Here is a 22,759-nt window from a genome sequence, read left to right as displayed (position 1 = left end):
AACTGTGTATTAATAACTGTTTAATAATAATTGCAAGATAAGTCAACGACGATGATAATGATAATGACAATGATCATGATAGACAAAAAAATAATTTCTATTTTAATTGCATTTAACCGATCCTCCATGGCACGTATAGACTAATCGTTTTCGATCAAGGAATTTTATTGTGCGTTGTGCATATCAATTAATGTTTTAGGATGTAATAATTTTCAACAAAAGAAACACAGCAGTCAAAAATTTTTGAGATTTAATTATTTAAATAAATTCATTACAATACCTATTATTTTTCCAATAACTTATTCATTTTCCTAACTTATTCCCATTTTGCAAAACTGATTAAAACAAATTCCTTTGCTGCCGGATCTAAAAAGAGTTTCTTTGATTCAAAGCGAAATTATTTTATTCAAAAAAGGAAAAAAAAGTTATTTATATCAAAAGTTAAATTGTTTTGTAATAGCACAATTTTTCGAATTAAGAAAAAGAGGCCATAGGACATTTTTTAAATTTTGAACGCATCTTCATGAATGTGTGTTGAATTGTTGTATCTAACAGGAACAGGTATTCTCTCGCGTTTGTTTAATTGTAAATCGTCGGCCAAAGCCAGTAATTGTCTGATTTTGCAATTTATTCACTTTTAATCTAACGTTTATTCGAGGAATGTTTATGTATACTAATGAAAGACATAATGCAGATATCTTGCAAGCATTTTTTTAAATGCAATTGTAGTAAGAAGATTAATTTTTGTTCCTAGAGGTAAACCTTAAGAAGGATCCTGTAGTTTTAAATCTAATCAAAAAATATCAAAATTTCTTGAATCAACATGTTGACAAAATGCAGGGCACTTAGAAGAATGTGTTTTTCTCTTTTTTCATATAATAATATTAAAAAGAATAATTTTAATTGTTCTTAGAGATAGATCTTGAGATAGATTGTTTCGTTTTAATCTAATCATAATATATCAAAATTTCTTGAATCAGTATGTTGACAGAATGCAGATTACTTAGAAGGATTTTTTGTAAACAATGACAGAAAAAGATTAATTTTATTTACTTCCAGAGATATAGCTTTATATGTATCCTTTAGTTCTAATCTAATCACAAAATACATACAAATTGCTCGAATGAACATGTTTACATAATGCAGGTCACCTGAACGATTTTTTAAATACATCAATAGTGAAAAGATTAATTTTAGTTGTTTCTAAAGATAGATTTTCATAAGCAACCTCTATTTCTAATCTAATCTCAAAATGCATACAAATTGCATGAATCAAAACATTGATAGAATGCAAGTTAATTTTTCGTCTATAATAAAAAGATTAGTTTTAATTGTTTCTAGAGATATACCCGTCGATGAATCCTCTAGTTCTACTCTAATCAAAACATACGCAACTTGCTCCCATCAGCATGTGAACATAATCCAGTTAACTTACAAGATTATTTTTTGCATTAATAGTGAAAACAATTAATTGAGTTATTCCTAATGACAGACCTTCAGATGCATTCTTTATTTCTAATCGAATCACAAAACAGATAAGAATTGTTGAATCAATATGTTGACAGAATGCATGTCACTTAGAAGAATTTTTCTTGTTGTTATACATGAATAGTGAAAAGATTAATTTGCGTTGTTCCTAGTTCTAGACATTCAAAAGCATCATCTATTTCTAATCAAAATACATAAGAGTGGGTTGCATCCACACGTTGACAGAATGCAAGTCATTTTTTTTGTATAAATTAATAGTAAAAACATTAATTTTAGTTGTTCCTAGAGATTTTGAGACCCATCCTCTAATCAAAATATACAAAAATGCTTCAATCAACACCTTAATAGAATGCAAGTAACTTACAATAATTTTTTTTGCATTAATAGTGAAAAGATTAATTTCAGTTATTCCTGAAGATAGACCTTGAGATGCATCCCTTAGTTCTAATCTAATCACAATAAACACAAAATCCTTGAACCAACATGTCATGCCAACTTGCCTTTCTTTTATATTCATGAAAATGCATGTAGTAGGGTCAAATTTGTTTAGTGATTTTGTTGTTTAATTTTGCATATGATTGAAAGGACCCATTTCGCAGTTCTCGGTTGGTAAAAAAAGAAAGGCGTGAATTAGGGTACCTACTTGACGTAGAAGGATCGAGGAAAGAGAGAGGAGACCGAGTTTAGTCCTACCGGCACTGAGGTAGTTGGTACACTGAACAACCGAAAGGAAGAACTGTTTGTTGGCCAGCGACTCTGGACTCAACGAACACGTTCACCTCGCCAGAATTACGAGCACTGGAGCCTGGAGCCTTTGCTCTACGCGACTTGGCTATATCCACACTAAACCGCGAATAATCTCGAGAATATGTGTGTGTATGTGTAATTGTGTCAATCATCAAAGGAAACGTTTATCTCCATCACGGTTTATCTGTGCGAAATGAAAATCGCTCTTTAGCTTAATTTTGCAAAAAAAAAGCTAGCTACGTATGTGTCAATGGGCACTAGGATAGTTTTTGGCATTAAGAGAGAACCCTAAAAATTAGTCCTACTTTAATTTCATTCATGACGTGTAAACTACTTTCTGGCCTTAAAACAAGATCTAAGTGAATATCAAATGTCATGAATTTTGAAGTTATGTTAAAAAAGTATGCCTCATTTTTGTTCTCTAGGGTGTATCATTTATCAATCTGAAGGGAGCAAATTCAAAGAGTAGGCATATTGGTTTCAAAATATAGCTTCCGTTCTAACTACATTAATTATTCTGATTGTGTAATTTTATTAGCAGAAATTTCTAATCTTTTAACAATAGTGTCAGTTCTGGAAGAACATGTGTCATCTGTATCATCTGCATGTATTAGATGCACTTCATCTAGTTTTTGCATATCATTTCTGTATATAGTGAATAGGTTGGGAAGAAGTTTATGACTCCAGGAGTTACGTCCATATAATATAGAGGAGATTTAAAAACACAAAAACGTTGCTTGAATGTTCACGTCAAAAGACGTTATTTGAACGTTTAAAAACCCTTCTAATTGTGACCAATGAATGTTCTGGAAACACTTCATTTGCCGAAATGATCTACTCAACTACGTATATGACTATGTTCCTTCATCCTTTATTATCCTCTTTGAAGCAATAAAGTCTATCATTCTTCTTGAACAATTTTCTCAGCAACTTTACTGATATGTTGCAACAAAGTAATAGAACGATAACTCTGTGGTAAACTATTGTCCTTATCAGCCATTGCTAAAACAACCTTTGCTGTTTCCCAAAATTGAAAGAAGTACGCCAAGAACATTATGAAAATTATTATTTTCGAACAAAAAATACTATAGATTTTCTAGGTAGTCTTCAGTTGATAGTATCTAATTCCATCATCATCAGGAGCTTTGTTCTTAACATTTCCAATAATTCTAAGTGATCAGTTATTACTTTTATTTTCACTTTTGCACTAGACTCGTATTTTTTATTAAATGGCAGTGATGGAATCTTTTGTTCTCGTTTTGTAAGTATGTTTTTTGGCTTCGATAGGAATGATTTTGTTTTACAAATAGTCGTATTCTACTGTAAATTTGTCCATTTATACATGTTTGCTCTAATTAGTTTAACCAATGACCATTGACGTATTTTAAGACTTTTTTATTTTTTTTAGGAATTGGTAAAAAACATCACACTGTGATGAGGGCAGGTTTTATGAGATATAAATGTCTCTTTCTTTCTTTAAATACAAAATAAATTAATAGAAGTTCTTTCTCTTTGTTTGAAAAGTCTTCTATTATATTTTTGGTTTAGAATTAATTTCTTTTGGTTTTTAGTTACAAAGTCAAACTTTAAATTTTTCATTGAGAAATTGTCCTTTTTGCTTGAAAATTCAATTACTTGGCTGACAATAAAACTACTTTGTTAAAAATTTGTTTTCTTGCTTGTAGGTTTAATCAGTTTGTTAAAAACCCTAGTTTTTTGATTTACAAATTAATCTTTTCAAGCGATAACACAGCCCCACAAAACAAAATTTTCTGCAGACCGAGCTAAAAAAGCATACCAATACGTCTTTGAGGTCGCTGAATCGGAATCCGAGGTCAGCTTGACTCCATCAGGCCAGCATCAAGTTCAATTGAAGGTCAAACGGATAAAACCATTAGATCGGAGAAAACCTCTACTTTCAGACGTTTTTGGAGCCGCTAAATTCGAATCCGGGGTTATTTTGAGCCCATCAGATGAAGATCAAGGTCAAGTGAAGGTCAAAATAAATAAAACCATTAGATCGTAAAAAAACAATGGATCAGAGAAAACCTCTTCTTTCAGACGTTTTTGGGTTCGCTGAATTCGAATCCGGCGTTATATTGACCCCATCAGGTCAGGATCAAGATCAAGTGAAGGTCAATATGAGAAAACAACTATTAAATCGGCTATTAAATCATGTTTTAAATTGAGAAAACCATGGAATTGGAGCAAACCTTTACTCTTTGACGTTTTTGGGGTCGCTCGATCTGGATCAGGGGTCAGTTCGATCCCATAAATTTGATTTATAGTGGTCTTATTTTTGACCCTGGGGTGACCTTCATCTCGACCTGATGGGGTAAAAATGACCCCGGATTTGGATTTAGCGATTCTAAAAACGTCCTAAAGTTGTGTTTCACGCCGAATTAATTGTTTTTCTCATTTTGACATTCGTCCTGACCTTATGGGATCAAAATAAGCCCGCCTTCGGATTCAGCGATCCCAATAACATATGAGAGTAGAGGTTTTCTCTTAACCAATGATTTTCTTTATTTTGACCTTCAATTTACCGAGATCCTGACCTAATGGGATCAAATCGACCCTGGATTCGGATTCAGCGACCTCAAAAACGTATAGGTATGTTGGTTTAGCTCGGGTTGAAGAAAAGAATATTTTTGTGGCTTGTGTAATTTGATGATTCCATTATTGGTCAAAAATTAATTGTTTTTAGTTGGATATTTAACAATTAAGTTGAACATGTTTGTATTTTGTTATGAATTCGTCTTATTGGGTAGAAAATTAATATTCTTGATTAAAAATTTAACTGCTTGGTTAAAAGTTGAACTACTTTATCAAAAAATCATTTTATTAGTTTTTTCTTTGCTTGAAAATCTAAATATTTGGTTGAAAATTCGTTTCTTTTTTTTCAAATCTTTGTTGAAACATCATTTGCTTAGTTACAGATTCATCTTTTTAGCTAAAAATCAAACAATTTTGTTGTAAATTTGTATCTTTTTTGTTGAAAATTTGTTTCTTTTTCGTTGAAAATAAATTTAATCTACTGCAAATTTGAGTACTTAATTCTTGGCTAAAAATTCATTTTTTTGTGTGAGAAATTCAATTATTATGTTTAAGAAATCGAGCTTTTGATTTCAAAATTTACACTTTCTGTTGAAGATTCATCTCTTTGGTTGAAATTTTTTTTTATGTTATTAAAAGTTAACTTTTTTGAATTCAAAATTGGACTATTTCACTTGATGATTAATCATTTTAGTTGGACATTTATCTCGTTGATTGGAAGTTTCATTACTCAATTGAAAATTGATCTTTTTAAATTCAAAATTCAACTAATTTGGTAAAAGTTGAACTACTTTTTAAAAAATTTATTATTTTTTTGTTAGTTAAAGCTTCATCCCTTAGAAAAAAATCGAAGATTTCGTTAAAAAAATAATTTTTGATAAAATATCGATTTTTAAACTAAAAATGTAATTTTCCATTTTTTTTTTGATAAAAATTAATATTTTTTAATTAAAAATTTAACTACCTGCGTAAAATTTGAACTACTGTTCTTTAAAAAAAACCTTTTAAGACAACTTTTTCTCTGAGCGGCGGTGTGCAGATGAATTTATAATTAACTTGAGTAAATATCTCACTGTTTTGATTCCGAGATCCTTTCTCACTGAAACTAAAAATTTGCATTTCAGTGAAAAAAATTTACATGTATTTTTAATATGTGTTCCAGAAAGGATTTGACCCACATTTCTTATAGATGTTTTATTTTAGATAAAAAAATCGGATTTATTTACCGAAGTTCTCTAAGAATTCTCTATAAATTCGAATAAGTGAAAAATAACTGAAAATTAGGGATTAGTCACTGATTAACCGAAAGAAAAGTAAAATTTTAAAATGGACCAAAAAAGGTTTTCTACCCAAAAATAAGAATATTCAAAAACAATTTTTTTTAACCATTTGTTTCATTCACGACCAAATATTAAAAATTTTATGCCAAAAAAAACGACTTTCCCACAAAATAATTGAACCCTTAACCAAATAGATAAATTTTTAAGGAAAAAGACTTTTTGTCATTAAAAATCCACAACTAAATAGATGAATTTTTAATCAAGAAAGATGAATCTTAAACCAAAATGCTGGGACAAAATTTTTATATTTAAACATTCATTTTCAAACAAAAAAATTGCATTTTTAACTAGTTAAATTGAACAAAAATTACGAATCTTAAACGACATAGTTGAATTTTCCAACAAAAAGTTGAATTTTCAACAACCTAAATTAATTTTTCAATCAAAGAGAGAAATTTTAAACCAAAACGTGAATTTTTTGCCAAATAGTTGAATTTTTAATTTATAAAGGATAAACTTGCAACCAAAAAGTTGTGGTTAATTAAAAAATTTTCTTGAAAATTCGTTTCTCTGGTTAGAAATTAATTTCTGGAACTGAAATGTAACTATTTTATTTTTAGTTGAATTTGTCTTTCTTAGTGGAAAATTCGTATATTTTGTTGAAATTTCATTTTTGTTTAGACTTCACACTTTTGTTAAAAATTCCACTACTTCGTTAGAAATCCTGGTATTTTCGTTAAAAGGTCAACTGGTTTATTGAAAATTCATTTTTTAGAGGATTAAGCAATTTTGTTTAAAATTAATCTTTGTTAGTTTACTTTCACTATTTTTATTTAAAATATTTTAAATTAGTATCTCTTTAGTTAAAAAATCTGTTTTGTAGAAGTTTCTATAATGTTAATAAAAAGGAATTTTCTATTTAAAGATTCTTGAACAAATTTGTTAAAAAGTAATTTTATGGTTAAAGGGTCTTTATTTTAGTAGAAAGTTTATTTCCATCAGCAAAAAATTTTTTTAGTTGAAAATTGAACTAATTTATAGAAAATTCGTATTTTTCTATAAAAAAATATTTTTTTTTTATTTTATTTATTTATTTATTTATTCGTATTTTTCTAGCTTTAAAATTCATATTTTTGTTTGAAAATTAAACTAATTTGAAATTTAATCTACTTTGTTAAAAGCTAAAAAATCTTCTTAAAAAGTATCCTCTTTGATTGAAATCAGTTTTTTCTGCAGTTTTTGAAGTTTCGTTGAAAATTCGGCCTTTTGGTAGAGGATCCGTATATTTTGTTGAAAAATTTTTTTTGGTTTACTTCAACTGTTTTTGATTTAAATTGAAAATCTTTTTCTGTTAAAAAATAAGCCACTTTGTAGAAAAGTCAACAATTTTGTCAAAGTTATTTGTTTAGTTGAAGATTATTTATTTTAATAGAAAATTCATCTGGTTTAAAATTAAACCATTTTGTTTAAAATCCTTTTTAGTTGAAAATTCCAGTATTTTCGTAAAAATCCGTTATTTTTGTGGTAGAAAATGTATTTTTTGGCTGAAAAATTTATATTTTTGGCTAAATGTACAAATATTTGATTAAAAATTAATCTATTTTGTTAACAAAATTGGAAGAAATCAAGGTTATTGGTTGAAAATTTAACTATCTAGGGGGGCGTTCAAAAGATACGTAATGCTTTTTCCTGAACTTCCCCCCCCTCCCCAAGAACGCTTTTTTATAGTAAGTGTGTGAAACTTTAACATTGGCGTAACACCCCCCCCCCCCCTAAACTCGTTACGTATTTTTTGAACTGCCCATAGTTAAAAGTTGATCTTATCGAGTTTCCCCTAAGTCGGACACTTCAAAACGAAGCTCAGAATTGTGTCTGACTATAGCTCTCATTATTCTACTTGCTTAAGTCTAACGGCATGGCATGGCGTCCCGTTATCATATGCCCTCACCAGGGCCACCTCCGTCCCACGCCTTATAAGCAACCGTAATCATATTTCTACCCCCCCCCCCCCCCCCCCCCCCCCCCCCCCCACTTACTATATGTAATTTATGGTTTTTAGAAAACACAAGATATGAAACTGAAAACTTATGGCAATTTTTGTATTTAAAATTTTTAGGGTGAAAACTTCATTTTTAAAATTCCCTAATTTTTCACTGACCAATTCTGTAACGTCCCTAAACATTAATATTCAAATAATAGCCTTTTAATTTTGTAAAATCTTGAAAATAGGATCTTTTATAAACGGGAAAATACAATATTTTAGTTACAAATTTTTAATTTTCAAATTTCCTTATTAATTTCAAACTAAAAAAAATACTTCTATCTCATGAAATATCATTTTAAAGGTAATAATTTGAAGTTTTAAAAATATAATTGAATTTTCAACCTAAAAATATAAACCTTCAACAAAAAATGATTTCTTAACAAAGTGGTTCAAACGAAATAGTTGAATCTTCAAGCAAAAGAGTATTAATTTTAACCCAACAGTTTCATCTTTATCCAAAAAAAAAAATACAATTCAAAAAATAAATTTTCTACAAAGGATAGTCGAATTTTCAACCTCAAAAGACAAATTTAAAAAAAAATAGTTGAATTTTTATCTAAAAAATATTTCAGGGAACCTTTTAACTTTAAAATATTATTTTTTAATTTGTAAATTTTCATTAAAAAAAAATTTAAAACTGTGAAAAAAAAAATTCTGACTCTTCGACATAATATGAATTGTAAACAAAAAGTACATTTTCTACGAAATAGTCGAATTTTCAACTAAGCAATTGAAATTTGAACCAAATAGGATGCCTTTTTAATAAAATTGTTAAATTGTCAACCTAATAGTTGTATTTTTACCTAAGAAAAATTTAATTTTTCGCTAGAATACATGAATTTTTTAATTTAGAAGACAATTTTTCAAAAAAATAGTTGACTTTTTAGCACAAAAATATGAATTTGAAACAAAAAGTGTATTTCCTAAAAAATAGTCGAATTTCTAAATAAAAAAGACACATGTTCAACAAAATAGTTGAATTTTCAAATTTCAAGAAATATTTATTAAACAAAATTTTCACCAAACAGTTGCATTTTTATCCAAAGAAGATGAAAATCCTAGTAAAATAGATCACATTCTACATTAAGAAGACAAATTTTAAGCAAAAAGTAAATTTTCTACAAAAATAGTCGAATTTTCAAACCAAAAGACAAATTTTCAACAAAATAGTTGTACTTTCTTCTAAAAGAAAAAGACTTCAGATGACTTTTCAATACAAAGATATGAATTTTATCAAAAAGTAAGTGCAATTTTTACAACAAGAGATGAGTTTTTAATTTAAAAAGAGAAGATTTTCAAAACATAGATGAATTTTCTCCCAAAAAAGATTTCAGTTGACTTTTCAATGCATAAAAATGTTAATTTTTTAACAATTAAATTTTATATAAAATAATTGAATTTGCAACAAAATAATGGATGGCTTTTAAAAACAAACCTGTTGAATTTTTATCCAAATAGTTCCGTTTTTATCTAATGAAGATGAAATTTCTACTAAAACAGATGATTTAAATTAAAAAGACAAATGTACCAAAAATAGTTGAATTTTATTTTTAAGAAAAGATTGCATTTCACTTTTCAACATTAAAATAAGAATTCTAAATAAAAAGCAAATTCTCTATAAAATAGTTGAATTTTCAACCAAATATTTGAAGGTTCAACCAAAAAGGGTGACTTTGTGACCAAACTGTTGAATATATCAACCTCAAAGTTGCAATTTTTGCTAAGATAGATCAATTTTCTGTTTAATTTTTTAGTTTAATAATTTATTTTAATAATTCAACTGTTTTGGTAACTATTCATGAAAATTCATCTTGAAAGACAAGTTTAAAAAAATATAGTCAAATCTGGATTTAGCGTCGGGCTTAGGGCTGAAAGTGATCACAAATCCAGAGTCTCGGAACTGTTTTGTCTCTCCTGTTTTTTCTCTGTTTTTTCACGCATGAGTAAACATCGAACATTCCCGCAGCTCCTCTCACCCACTCCCGCGGCGCGACGTCAATTCTCGGAAACACTAAATCCAGAATCACTCAATCCAGATTCGACTGTAGTTAGATTTTCATCATAAAAAGATTTCGTTTTTACTTTTCAATATCAAAATATGAGTTTCGATTAGGAGGTATGATGTCTACGAGGATACTTCAATTTTAAACCTGAAAAGTAGAATTTCTAAGAAAACAATTGAATTTTCCACCAAAAGTATAACTAACCAAATATTTGGTTCTTCTAATAAATAATAAAATTTATAGCTAAAATAATAATAAATGTCTAACAAGCTTATTATATCAATCTAAAATCTTGTATAAACTGAATAAAACAATTTCAAATTCAAATTGTAGTTGACTAGGTTTCTTGTTCACTCACCAGGTTTCTTTAGCGTGTAAACTTGAATTAATATTACATTTTTACAATTACTGCGACTTATTTGTTTTCTTTGCGAATTTCGAAAACCTTTGAGATGTGAATCAAATACAGTTGGAAAAGTTATAAATAAATTTATTAAACAATTATAAAAATATTCCTTAATAATTTGCAATTATTATACATGGGTGGAAAGAGGACAAATAAGTAAGAGGTTTATTTTCTGACAAACAGGTTCCTGAATTGGGACGCGCATTTTTAATTTTTTATGATAGTCTAGTAATCTTGAAAGCCCTGCTACTTATGATGAACCAAATGAGATCAATGCCGAATGAACTTAGCCTTGAATAATTTTTATTATTTTGCTTTATTTGCCCTATCAAATATTTTTCAATCGAGTTTTGAATGTTTATTTTTCTGCGTTTCACATTATTACCTGAATGTCCTTCACCCGATTTAATTTCCACGATCTGCCTTATACATCGAATTATTTATTACTCCGACCTTTCGTAAGTTAAGCTCTTTATTTGGCACTTTGAATTTAAAAAATTAATTATGAATATCAATTTTATTTATTTTTAAGGGGTTTCAAAATAAAAATAATATTTTTATTAATATAAGTTTAGGGGCCGTTCAAAAAGTCAACCAAAAAGGATTAATTTTATAACAAAGGAAATAAATTTCAAAAAATAAACAAAATTAATGTTCCTTAAAACAGTTGAATTTTTGAAAACAAACAAGAATTTAAAAAAAATTGTTTCAATCTACAATGATGGATTTTTAATTAAATAAATAAATTTTAAAACTATATATTATTAATCAAACAGATGAATTGACAAAAAGCCAAAAAGCTGAAGTTTTTAGAATACAGGTGATTTTTTAGCCAAGAAATATCAATCTTCATCGAAGAACTTTTCTAAAAAAAAGAGATAAATTTTGGATCCAGAGAGATGAATTTTCAACAAACATGAATTTTAAACAAGAACGTTGAACTTTCAATCTACAAAGATTAATTTTCAACAAATTGAGCCTATTCTTTAAAAAATGGCCAAACTGAATACTTTCCTGAACATTTTTTGAATGATTAATAATTATTATAAATTTACAAAGTATCGTAGGAAATACTCATCGAAATACATTCTTAGTTACTCCGTAAAGAAATTAAGCCTCATAATTTAAAAATAGCTAAACGCTTAATTTGCTTATAAAACTTGTTTAAATAATTGAAGCCTCGGCTGAAATAACGTTGTATCAACAAATATTTTATATGAATAGACTTCTACGTATATGAGCTTTTCTTTTAATTGTTTCTCTTTTCCGCTGAAGCGCAGTGATCGAAAATTTAAAAATTGAATTTGGAATGAAATGTCAAAATAGTCGAGATTATTTACTTCCATTTCCTCAGCATCTATCTCAATCAACCTCGTAAGTTTACATATCCTAACCTAATTTCGAATTTTTTAAGGATAAGAATAAAAAATTATATTCACTTAAGAGTGTCGAAAAAATATTTCAAAATTGAATTCGGCAAATTTCAATTAATAAAAATAAAAATAATTTGGTTAAATCATTTACAAACTAGGTCCTACGCATCCCGTGTGGAAATAACCCCATTTGGCCCTATTACAAGTCGGGCACTAATCGGGGGCTAGTCGGGTTATTAATTTTGACAAAGTACCTAGTCGGGGACTAATCGGGGACTAGTTGGGCTTTTTCAGTCAAAATTTCAGTCGGGGCCTGGTCGGTGGTTGGTCAAGGTCTAGTCGGGCCTTTTTGTTCACTAATTTCCGCGCGGGTAATCTTCAGGCTCTGGTCGGGAGCTAGTGGGGCTGTGGTCGGGTTATTCTTATGTTTGAGTCTTCGGCGAGCTTTTATCAAATGAGTTAATATCTAAAAAAGCATAATGATTTTTTTATTTTAAAACACTAAGAATATATTTAACAATAATGTTACACCGTTTTTTGGAGAAAAGATTTATTGATGTTAAATTTATCTTAAATATACTTAATAAATAATTATTAAGTTAATAATTTTGTACGAAAATCAACTTTTTATAAAAACAAGGATCATAATCTTCAAAAAGACGTAATATTATTTTTTTGTAGTATTTTTTAGAAAATTGCTAATTTCTAGGAACATTTGTAAATACCTTTGTATGGAATTTTAATTTAAATTTTAAATAAATTTAAATTTAAATTTGTACAGATGCTTATTTTTAAATTGATCTAGTAGTAAACTATTAAGCACGGTACAGTTCAGATTTCGCTACCACCTTCATTTGAGTCTTGCGGTTCTGCACTGGTAGCTTAAAAAAAATCCGCTAGAGCGCGACGTGCCGCCTCTCGCGCAACAGAAATGACGCGTCGAGTGTTTAACACAGCAGTCCAGACGTAACGAAGCATAATTACCTGGAGCAGATACTACTGTGACTAACATGGTGGTTCCTTCAGAGCGAAGCTCTTCCATTGCTGCCTTCCAGCTAAAGTTTTTTTTTAAATTAATATTCCACAAATTTGGGGGAATTTTAGTTAAATTAAATTTATGTATTTCTAAGCGTAGGATACGTTCCCCCATCAAATCTTGTGTATATTCGAGCCCCTTTATATATTTCAAAAAAGTTTATGGAGATTTCCGTATATAATAAGTATTTTGACAAACTTTTAGGGGATGTTCCACAAATTTAAACAGTACTTTTTAGTACAATTTCTAATAATTATTTATCACTCATTTATTTATTTGATCATTTTTGATATCACCGGTTCTGAAAGTTTTACTCCAGCCTCTCTAGCCCTTTTATTCTTTCCTGCGTGCAATTCTAATAAATTTAATTTTCTTTTTTTACCTTTATTCAAACGTCGAATGTTAGACTAGAAAGGTACATTTTCGAAGTGTATAACCTCGACTATTTTGACATTTTTTTCCTAATTCAATTTTCGAATTTTTGATCGTAGCGCTTCCGCGATAGATATTATTAGTTGATTCCGTCAAAAAATTGACTCCTAGAAAAAAGGTCAACCTCTTAATTTTTATATCGAAATTGTTTAAATAATTAAAATGTTTCAAGATTAAATAAATGTTTGAAAAAACACTAGATTACTATGTAACATTTTTTACCACTTAAAATTTCATTTTTGACAATTTTAATTATTAATAACTTAACTAATTAAAAAAAATGGACATACAATTGTGAACAATGAATCCAGATTGTTCATTAAAGAAATATTTTCAGTAAACCATTCAGATAATTTTTACTCTACATTTCTAAAAAAATTAAGGTATTTATAAAATCTTAAGCTATTCCAGGAAAAATAAAAATATATTCTTACATAATATCGAAATTAGAATTCAGATGCTCATTTCACATCGCAAAACTTTAAAAAATAATGCAACTGGAACGGAGGTATTTTAAACATTCACAAACAATTATTATAATAATTCTGGCCAATATTAAATTAAATAAAATTCAGATAAATGCTAAATTCATGTTACTTAATTAAAAGAAATTACATCATTTACATTTAGACGTTGAAATCATTTTTATTTAAATAAATCATCAATTTATGTCACCCAATTTTTAATATTTATTTAATTTAATATTTTGAGAAAATTATTCAGCTAATAATTAATTAATTATTTCACAATATGAGAAGCTTTTAACTATTATTTTCACATAAGCATTCAAATAATTTTTACTCAATATCTTTTTTCAAATTCGAACTTTCATTTCTTGAAATCTGATGTATTAATAACATTTTAAACTAATTCCAGAAATCAAAAGTTTTAATAGAATCAATTAATAGTTAGTTAAATAATTCACAGCATAAAAAGCATTAAACAATTATTTTCATTAATACATAAAAATTTTTAAATTATATGTTCTATAAATTTGAACATGCATTTCTATATATTTAATTTATTAATAACCTTTAAAACAAATTTAAAAAAATTGAAATCATTGAAATCGATTGAGAAGTTAGAACGAATTCTATTTGTTCATAAAAATTGTTGCTTATTTATCAATATTTATGCAAAAATGGTAAAATGATTTTTATTTTATAAAATGAACATATTTAACGAACATGCCAAAAATTATGGCGATTGTTTGTACCGATCGGGAGACAAAAATTAATTAAGAGGACAATGCTAAAAAAGTTAAATAACAATAACGACTCAAAAAATGAAAATTTCGAGAAAATGTTTTAGGGCTATTTTATTTATGTGAAACCCTAACTTATCACGCATTCCCGAAGAAAAATCACAACCCATAAAAAAAGTGGCCCACTTGACAAATTTTGACATATTTTTGACTTTTAGAAGAATAATCGAATTTTTTTAATAGTTAAATTTGCAACTAAAAGTATGAATCTTTAACTGAGGAATTTTTTATGAAAAGAGATTAAATCTAAACAAAAAATATAATAATTTATATTGCAATTTAAAAGATTCTAATTTTGAATAAAAGCAGTTGAATTGAACTAACAAATGCGAATCCTTTCCGACACACTGACACAGTTGAATTCTTAACCAAAAAGTTAATTTCCAACCAAACAGTCGAATTTTCTACAAAAGAATTTCATTTTCAATTAAAAACACAAAGTTTCAACAAAGAAGCTGAATTTTCAATAAATAAGTTTAATTTTCAACCCGAAAATATTAATTTTCAAGAAACAAATTTCAACCAAAAATGTAATTTTCTGCCAAAATAATTTAATGCATAACCAAAAAGACGCATTTTCAACAAACAAAAATTAAATTTTTAATCCAAAAATATGAATTCTCAACAGAAAAGTTAAATTTAAAACAAATAGTTGAATTTTCTACCAAAATAAATCAATTTTGAACCAGAAAAGATCAAATTAGTAAAAAAAAAAAACAGAATAGAAAAAAGTCGATCAAAAGGTTAATTTTCATCCGAATAATTCAATTTTCTAGATAATTAATCAATTTTGAACCAAAAAAAACGAAGTTTTCAAACAAAAATTGAATTTCCAACCGAAACCTTTTTTTTAACGAAATAATCAAATTTCTCACCAAGAAGACAGGTCTTGAACAAAACAGTTACATTTTCGTCCGAAAAAAATGACTTTAACCAAATATTTGAAATATTAAAAAAATAATGAAATTTTCAAATCCAATCATGAATCTTCAATTGATGAATTTTTAATCAAAAAGATCAATCCTCAACGAAAAGAGCAATTTTTAACGAAAAAGTTGAATATTCAACGTGAAAATATAAACATTAAATAAAAATGTTAATTTTTGAACCAAATAGTTAAATTTATACCAAAATAATTGAATATACAACAAAAAAAGACGAATTTTCGAACAAAAGTTGTATTTTCAATAAGAAAATTTGAAGTTTGCATCAAAAAGGTAATTTTAAAACAATTCAATTTTCTTCCAGAAAGACGAATCTTTAACAAAACAGTAAAATTTTCGACCTAAAAGGATGAATTTTTAACAAAACAGTGGAATTATTTCAAAAATAATTAAATCTTCATCTGCATTATAAAAAACAATCGAAATCGAAAAAAAAATTAATTCTGAACAAAAAATATCATGGATGATATTTCAATAAAAAATAAAATTCTCTACAAAACAGCGGAACCTTCTGCCCGAAAATGTGAATTTTCAACAAAAATTTAATTGTTTGTGTGACCATCGTACACTCCCCGCCAGCTCCTTTTACTCCTACCTGCAGCGCGACGTCAATCCTCGAAAAAGATATATCCGGGGGCGTTACATCCGAATGTGACTCTAGTTAAAGTTGCACTTCAAAAATTAATAGTAATAAAAAATTTCAACAAAATAGCTACACTAGCCCCCCTCCCCAAGCTTAATTTTCAGGTTTTCTATACCCCACTAATTTGCGCCACAAATGCGCGCATATGTGTCACCAATAAAAAAATGTTGAATCACAAATCTTCAAAAGTTATATCAGTTGTTACGCGAGAATGGATAGAGGCTAGCTCATACCCCATTTGAAAAATCAAACTTTAAATTACATGACCTTAAAGATCTCCAATTGTGCTGATATTCGTCATAAGGAAAAATTTCTACGCGGCATTGATAATCGAGTTTTTAGCGATTGAAATGGGGAGAGGGGTGGCGCGATTTTTCTAAATTATTGATATTTTTAAAATTAATAATGGCTATCCGTCTTAACTTCAAATGCGCTCAAACACGCCACCATAAAAAATTTTGCCCTAAGTAATTAACAAAGATATCATGGGGGAGGGGGGAGTGTGACGTACAGTGATATAAAATATAAAATTGCAGATATGGTATGCAGTTATTCGTCTTCAAATGCGCTCATATGCATCAACAAATTTTTTGCAAACTTTAAAAAGTGTGTACGATAAAAATGATTTCAAATGCGCTCATATGCGCCACTTTCAAAATGATCAAAGAACCATAATCGACCCCTTCAGTAACAGTTTTCATCCACACAGAGCATTAGGAATCCTATCCGAAAATCCGCTTATCAATTTTTAGATTTCAATTTAAGTTACACTCGGACTTTAAAGATACCAGCTGGAAAGATACAAGTGCCTTACAGATACGAGCGCCTGATTACAATGCAGCGAGCAGGATTTCCCCCCTCTACCCCCACCCTATTCGAGAGTCAGACACGAGCGAGTACACGCTGCTTTGAATTCGACATGCGCGCGCGCGCGTAATAGGCGTGTGTGCATTCTCACGTATTATCTCCGTAATCTAAATGTCGCAGGGGGGGGGTCCCCCTTTCCCGCTCGTATCTTTGAAGTCATCGATTCCCGAGATTCTTGTATCTTTGGAGTTTGATGTATTTGGTGATATCATCGTGTTGTGGATCGATAAGAAATTGTAATGTAGACTGATTATGGTTTTTGGTAAATTTTGAAAGCAATGTATATAAGCGCATTTGAAATACTATCTGAAAAGCCCTTTATCAATACTTATATTGCAATTTAAGTTATTTGTTGATAACAGCGTGAGATGGATCGATTAGAAATGGCAATGAGGTTGTTGATTATGGTTTTTCATTTTGTTGTTCATCACTTTGCAAAATGTTATGACTTCCATATCTTGAGCAATTTTCAAGATATGCAAAAAAATGGTCTGGCGTATATCAGCGCATTTGGCGTTCTTCCAGACGAGCTGCAGACAATTTTATGATTACATTTTTCAACGTTGGTACATTTAAAAGCATTTGAAGTTATGACGGATTGCTATGAAGAATTTGAACAAATGTTCTTATTTTAGAAAAATCGCGCCAGCCCCACATTTTGATGACTGTTAACTCGGTTATCAATGTGCCGAAAAATTTTTTTGGTCTGGTGTAACTGACCTACGAATGTAATACAAAATGTATAAAATTCAAAAAAAAAAATAGTTAAATTTTCATTTAAAAACGATCTATTTTCAGCCAACAATGGAATAATAAAAATTTCAGTTCACAAAATTAATTTAAAAAACGAAAATAAAATTCGATAGTCAAATTTTTATCTTCAAACGATCAATTTGTAACAAAAAACCGAAACGTTAAATTTGTGATTTTGTGTTTCTGAATAAACTAATTAAAAATTGATTTGTGATCAATTTTATAATGAGGATGTAAATTACCAGTTATGAAATCAGTTTTAAAATTATTTTAGTAAAACGATTGGCTGAAAAGATAATAATTTATTTGACAATCATGAATTTCATGAGTTTACTGAATCAAACAAAAAATTAGTAAATTACAAACCTTTTGCTAGAAAAGGAAGGTTGTTCTTTCATCATTATCTTTCACTATACAATGCTTCGAATAAGGAATTTAAAGCCAATTAAAGAAGTCCACCTGTGGGGACATTTTTCAGCGACATTTCATCATAACAAAATTTATAAATAAACAACCTTGGGAGGATGATTAGAATAAAAACAAGAATATTATTGTGTCAGAGTATCAATAATGTTCTAATTCAGTAATAAAGTTTACAATTATTTTCGAATTTCTGGTTTTCTTGATGTTTTAGTTAAAGCTAACCTTGCACTATAAGTAGTACTAGATCGTTCTCGATCGATTAACATTAAATTACAAAACCGGTTACCGAACACCAACTCCTTAACGGTACGTTGATTGGATTTTGTAAATACGAACACCTTTAAGTTCAAATCGAGAAAATATGCTAAAAAACAAATTACACTAGAAAGGCTAAAGACATCTGCACAAGGAAAAATTTCCAAAATAAATTACTATAATTAGAAGTAGTTGTAATTGAAAATTAAAAAATTAAAATCATATCAGTTATCTCTGCTGGAAGTAAAAAGATAGAGATCCTATATTTTTGAATAATTTTGAATCTTTATGCTTGAAAGAGATATAGAAAATGAATTCTATTCTATCTCTTTGTTAATCTAAATTTCCGTCTCAGAACCCTCTTCTCTATATCCTCTAGGAGGATCCTGGAGATGATGCTGGACATGATCCCGCACAAAATTAAGCTGCAACAAAAAGGAACCTCTTTTGCTGAAAAGAAACCCAAATGATAAATTGTTCCAGAATTGTTCCAAATTGTTCTGTTTCTGAAACTGAGACGTATGGCACTGACGATAACGATGACGATAACTTGAACTTTAATGAGGATAATCCAGAAGTAGATTGGCTAAATTAACCACTTTATGAAAAAGCTACTATTACTGCGGTAGTGCGTTAGAAAAAAGAATCGCATTTGTGATAATTGTTTCCAATAGCTTGGAAAGTGGAATGTTGAACCACCAATCACGCAATGTACTCGTTACGGCAGTTTAGAGATCAGCGGAATGTTCATGGAATATTGTATTCGATCCATTTTAAAAGATGCGAAGTGAGGAAACTTTCTAACTTTTTAATATCCGGGAAAAGAGGATACGATTTTTTATGTTTTATCCGGTTATGAATATTAGCATTTTGTACAAACTGTCTCTCTGTAAGCCTATGATATAATGCTGTTGTGGTTTACTGACAGTGTCCCAACAGCCGCAGGATCTGGCAGTAATTTCTAGCCCGTTTTCGGACAGATTCTCAATATAGTTTTCCAGAATTGAAAAAGTTCTTGATTTGTCTGTCAACTATTACTGCATTCGTAACATTAAAAAGGCATTATTGAATTATTATAAATAACCATTTGTATCATCTCTACAGGATCTTTTTACAATTGGTGCTGTGTACAATCACATGTATCCGATTCTTTATAAGGACCCCCCTTCAGAACAAAAGCTCGTACGGAAATTAAAAAATTTTTTATTTATGACAATAAGCGTGTTTCATCTCACTTTAAACACATTAAAGGCAAATCTATTGATGAAAAACTAATCTACTTTGAAAGATGAAAAGGACTTGTTCCCGACAACATACATGCTATCTGATTAGGGGTAAGGGATCATCCATAAACTTCGTTACTAATTTTGAGCAATTTTTCACCCCTTCCCGATGGTTACAAACATTGATTTGGTATATACAACCTCCCTCCCTAAGATAAAAGTAGCCGTTAGATAAGATCCTATTAATCACGACACTACTCCTTGATTTTATTACGTTTTGGCGCCAGAAAAAAAGATCTCAGAACCCTTACTTTTAAAGCATATGTCTCGAAGTTTTAGGTAATAGGCCACGCCCCTTTGCTATCAGGTCTCCAATTCAATGCTTTTATATCATAACAGAGTCCGAGATTTTAAATCACGTTAAAATTATATCTCTAAAATCACGCGCTTCCGTGAATTTATTTCTTGAAATTCCTCTCCGTATAGCGAGTCAATTTACCAATTTGTTTATATTGTATACGGAACCGTGCGTTGAATGATAAACTTCGGTGATAAATCAACAATTAAAATGAAAAAATGAATTTCAGAGTAATTGTTAGATTTTTAAACTAAAAAGAGCAAACTTTTAACCAAAAATTGAATAGTGAGACTTTTAATTAAAAAGAAATTTTAATTATAAAAAAAACTATCTTTTTACCAACGAGATGAATTTTTAAATAAAATTTGGAATCATCAACCAAAAAATGCATTTTTAAGATAGTAGTTCAACTTTAAAATCTAATTGTTACACTTTTAACAAGAAAGATGAATTTTCAAACAAAAAGTTTCATTTTCTAACAAAAAAACAGATGCTTGACAAAATTCAAGAATTTTCAACCAAAAAGTTGAATTTTTAACTAAAAAAGATGCATTCTTAAACAAAAAGATTAATTCACTACCAAAAAAGACGAATTTGCAGTGAAATTCAGGAATTATCAACCGAAAAGTTTAATTTTTAAGGAAGATAGAAAAAACAAATTTTCTAATTTTTGGACAATAGATCAAGTTTAAAACCTAGTTTTTAATTGTTTAACCAAGAAAATAAATTTGTAAAAAAATAATTAATTTTTTACCGAAAAAAACGATTTTTTAACAAAATTCAAGTAATCTCAACCAAAAAGTTAAATTATTCAAATGAAGAAAATAAATTTCTAAACAAAAAAATTAATTTACTACCAAAAAAATTGAATTTTCCATATAATTTAAGAATTCTAAACCAAAAAGTTGAATTTTTAAGAAAGAAAAAATAACAAATTGTCGAATTTTTAGAAAAGTACTTCAAGTTTCAAACCAAGTTGTTGAATTTTTCAACTTGAAAAATAAATTTCTAAACAAAAAGATCGGTTTGCTACAAAAAAAGCGAATTTTCAATAAATCTCAGGAACTCTCAACCAAAAAGTTAAATTTTCAACTAAAAAAAACAATTTTTTAAAAAAATTTTCGGGACGACTAGACAAATGGTAAAGATAGAATAGTCGTCCTGAATTTCGGGATGAGTAGCATTTAACTAGATTTCCGGCTACTCGTGCCGAAATTATTTATCCCGAAATTCGGGACGACTAGATGCCGCCTTTTGAAAAATTAATTCTTGTTGAAAATTCTACAATTCGTTTAAGAATATATTGTTATAGAAAAGTTCATTCTTGTTGAGAATTTTGATAGTTGGTTGGAAAATAAATCTGATTAAAAAAGCCATTTTTGTTGAAAAATGCATTATTGTTGACAAATTAATGTTGCTTGAGAAATTCATATTTGCTAGAAAATTTATTCTTGCTGAAAATTCTAAAAATCTCCTATTCAAAATGACACGAAGAATATATTATAATATTTACTGGTTCTCGAGTGAATATAGAAAATATGGAAGCGCCCGTAAGAAAAAAAGGATCGGATGAGCGGCGTGGAGCTGTCTTCCGTTAAGGCCCTTTGTCAGCATGTGTAATCGATTTTGAATTTTGAGGCCACACGGTTGAATATTTTTGTCTAATTTCTTGCATACGTCATCCATTTAATGATATCTTAAAGCATATGAACCAGATTTTTTAATCAAATGTTTATATTATAAAATATATATTATAGATTATACGCGGCGACAGTGCATAGACAACTAGAACTGAGCGTCACGGTTATTGTTTTTCCGTTTTTTATTATTAAACCAAATATAAAAATTTCATCTAAAAACTCACTTTGCGCGCTTCGAGATATGATTATTCAGATAAAATAAGCAAAAAATTGAATAAAAATATTCAACCGTGCGGCCTTAAAAATCAAACCCAATTATTCATTCTGATAAAGGGCCTTAATTTGTCTCTTATGTCCCCTGCTCGATTGCCGCGTTTGACCGAATGATATTCATCTTGCTCACGCTTCCACACTTTTTAAGATAACTCGAGGACAAGAAAACATTTAAATACTCCTTTGTTCTAACTTTAAAAAGGAAATTTTAGAGTTTAATTTAGCATAGTTTCAATTTTTCCAGCAGTGTAGCCAAGATTTTTTTTGGGAGGGCTTCAATTTTTTTCGGCGGGGGCTTCGGGTTTATTTTTAGGAAAAGAGTGGGGGAAAAGGGAATAAAATAATAAAAATATTTAGTTCCGGAGGGGGGAGGGGGGTGATTGAGTCCCCAAGCTACGCTACTGATTTTTTTCATTCACATTTCACTTCCCTAAAACATGAAAAGAGTGGAAGTTATAGATAGAAAATTGATCAAAAATGGAAAATAGGCTGCTTTTTCTCACACATTATGTCGGGCATTTTCAATCGAAATTACTTCAAGTAGGACCCTTTCGAAGTTAAATTGAATAGAGTTTCCAACAGTGTTTTAAAACTCTTTCTAACTTAATTTATCGCAGAGTTAGTAACTTGTTAAGACAAGTGTGTTTTTAATTCAATTTTCGTAAGTGAACGCACAATTATTTTTGTAAATTAAAAATTTTTTAAATTATGATTATTTTGATTGTTGCGCAATATAAAAAAACGTTTTTTG

At 28.9% G+C, this 22,759-nt stretch overlaps 1 protein-coding gene across 1 annotated transcript in view; it reads right to left on the bottom strand.

Moving 5' to 3' along the window:
- LOC117175661 (epidermal retinol dehydrogenase 2-like) overlaps nt 1–2,285 on the bottom strand; it is a 97,074-nt gene extending 94,789 nt beyond the window's left edge. Inside the window, exon 1 of the mRNA XM_033365386.1 lies at nt 2,132–2,285. The gene's annotated coding sequence lies outside the window, so the exon portion shown is untranslated. The remainder of the gene's footprint in view (nt 1–2,131) is intronic.
- Between the last annotated feature and the right edge of the window lie 20,474 nt (nt 2,286–22,759).

This window comes from Belonocnema kinseyi, chromosome 6 (genome assembly GCF_010883055.1).
Source record: "Belonocnema kinseyi isolate 2016_QV_RU_SX_M_011 chromosome 6, B_treatae_v1, whole genome shotgun sequence".
In the NCBI taxonomy this organism is placed as follows: domain Eukaryota; kingdom Metazoa; phylum Arthropoda; class Insecta; order Hymenoptera; family Cynipidae; genus Belonocnema; species Belonocnema kinseyi.
This window is presented reverse-complemented; position numbering and strand designations above follow the sequence as displayed.